Below are 2533 nucleotides of genomic sequence, written 5' to 3'. Positions count from 1 at the left end.
CCGCTTTTCCTCAGTCAGTCAAGCGCAATGCCAGAAACTGAAGTACCAATTCAAGAGAGCTCCGCCATAAATCGCTTATCACGCGACATTAAAACAACAACGAAGGCAAAAACAACACGACTACAGTGTTGCTGAGTGACTTTGGTCGTTGTTCGGTTGCTTACTGCCCGCAGCAAATGCCAAAAATTGCCGCAAACAAAAACAATACAGCAAAACGCCAGCAAACCGGGCTAAAAAACACAAAAAAAATATATATACGAAAGCAGAATGAAATTGTAACGGCCACTGGGAGTTTTAATGTACTACAATACTGGGCTGGATGGGGCAAGAACCTTGAAAAATGGCAACAGCAGATTAAGCGCATAAAAATGGAACTCTTACAGCGCCGAGGACATGGAGGACGTGCGGTAGAAAGGGATGCCACGGAAAATTGGATTTGGGGTCCAAGTCCGGGAGCCGAAATAAAAATTAAGACGTCATCAAAATGCAATTAAAAAAGTAGGTAAAAATGAAAATAGCCGCAGATTTATTTAAGCCCAAACAACCCAAAAGCCATTAAACGGAATGAACCGGATCCGGATTCTCTGCCCGGCCGGGACCGGCAGATGTTTTGCTCTTGTCTAGGAACAATAACAGCAAATAGATTTATTGTTGATGGCATTATTAAATTTTCTCCCTTTTTTCGCTCGCCCGCTCGCTCGTTGTTTTCGCTGTCATAATAAAAAGACCAAAGATGATAAGAGTGGGGTCCCAGTGCACAAACACACACACACACACACACAGTGAGAGAAGGTGGAAAGCCCCGGGTGTCCTGGCATATTGGACACTAAGGTGGCTAACGATGAGCGGCGGTGGCAAGAACCATCGCGATGTCAAACCCCACGACAACATCGCGCCCCCGGGTGAGCCACTCAACTGGGCTCTTAAAAGACCAGAAAGTAAAAAAAAAAATAAAATAAGTGAAATAAAAAAAATAATAATAAAAGAAATGCGGAACATTGAAAAAATATGAACAAGAAAAATGGGTGTTCTTTCGACGGTGGGGTGTCCTTGAATATTATCAACTCGGGGGACAGAATGCTATACAATCAAGCTGTTGGACGGCGTGTTTGTGTGCATATTAAAACTTGTTTGTAGTTTCCACTTGGCAATTAGCAGTTAATTAGCCAATAACTAATAGTCGTCAGTTGGAAAGTGCTTTTGTTCGGGGAATGTCACCTGGAATTAATTATCAAATACTTACAGAATTCTTTAAAAGGCTACGCAATTGCTTTTCACTTGTAGAAATTTTAAAGAAGTTTAATATCTACAAAACCTGCTCCTTGAAATGCTATGTATATTAGGTATAAGAAATATTGCTTTAATAATTTTTATAATAATTTATTTGTAAAATCAATATGCAAAAAATTGTGTATGTAAAAAGTACATTCGCATTTGTATATAACGACAAGGACCCTCCACAAAATCCCGCCATCATTCAAATCAAAGACCAATCACGAAGCCATAAAAAGGCAAAGTGAGAACTGAATGAAATCCCCGCTTGTCATTATCAAAGAGCATATAACAGACGAGATAGAAGCTCCAAAGGACGAAGACAGTAGACAGGCGACAGGAGCGACAATGGGAAAACCCGATAAGGACCCCTCCTGACACTCACACACACTCACACACAAACACACTTGCAAACTGGCAGGCACCAAATCCTGAGCAAATCCCAAAGAGAATCTGTTGCAATCACGTCCGACCAAGAAAAGAAAGAAAGTTACAAAAAATCCTTGAATAATAAAAGATCCTATTATTTTGTTAAATCCAGCAGATAATATTTAACAATATTAATAACAAATTCATGGCAACTAGTGCAAGAGAAAATGTGGAACTCGTTTGATCAGAAGCGAATCTCCTTACCCGCACTCTCTTTTACCCCAGAGACATAACTGTAATTACAAGAATACACAACTGCTGCCTGGTTGTGAGCGTATGAGTGTGTAAGTGTGTTCCTGGCATATCCTGGCATCTCCGCGCGTCTGGCTCAGCGGAAATGCCGCGAGCGGTTAGCTGAATCGCTGCAAAAGAGAAAACGAAAATCCAACGTAAAATCATGAGAATAAAAATAAATTAAAAAACGAACCATGAAATAAGGAAATTTATCAGCAGCCAGCGCAACTGAAGCCAAAAGCCAGACGCAGCACAAATGCACGCGGTGTTGGGAAATGGGGGCGTGTCGGCTTATAGGGGGCGGGGCCAAGCTGCCAGGTGAGCACAATTTAATTTCTCAAGTCGCTCCCCATCAGTCTCCCTCACCCTCAACCTCACCATCGCCTTCCCCCCCTGCGTCCTAATCAAAAGGATTTTTATCGCCGTGGCAACCTTACGCTAAACCACCACCACACCCTCCTCGAGATCCTGGCCTTGCCATCTTTGACAGCTTCAGCTTTTTATGCAGTGCTTGATAAAGAGGGGAAAACAAAATCTAAGTAAGACTGACGCCAGTGAGACTGATTGACTACGAAATACCCCGAAAAAATACCCCGAA

General features: G+C 42.2%; 1 long non-coding RNA gene across 1 annotated transcript; it reads left to right on the top strand.

Annotated features, from left to right (window-relative positions):
* The first annotated feature begins 268 nt into the window (after positions 1 to 268).
* lncRNA:CR43818 (long non-coding RNA:CR43818) lies at positions 269 to 966 on the top strand. The gene is made up of 2 exons (NR_073765.1): positions 269 to 498; positions 553 to 966. It is a non-coding gene; the product is annotated as a long non-coding RNA:CR43818 (long non-coding RNA).
* Positions 967 to 2533: the final 1567 nt, after the last annotated feature.

Source organism: Drosophila melanogaster, chromosome 2L, assembly GCF_000001215.4.
Source record: "Drosophila melanogaster chromosome 2L".
Classification (NCBI taxonomy): Eukaryota; Metazoa; Arthropoda; class Insecta; order Diptera; family Drosophilidae; genus Drosophila; species Drosophila melanogaster.
Note: the sequence above shows the minus strand (reverse complement) of the source record. Positions and strands in the feature narration are given on the sequence as shown.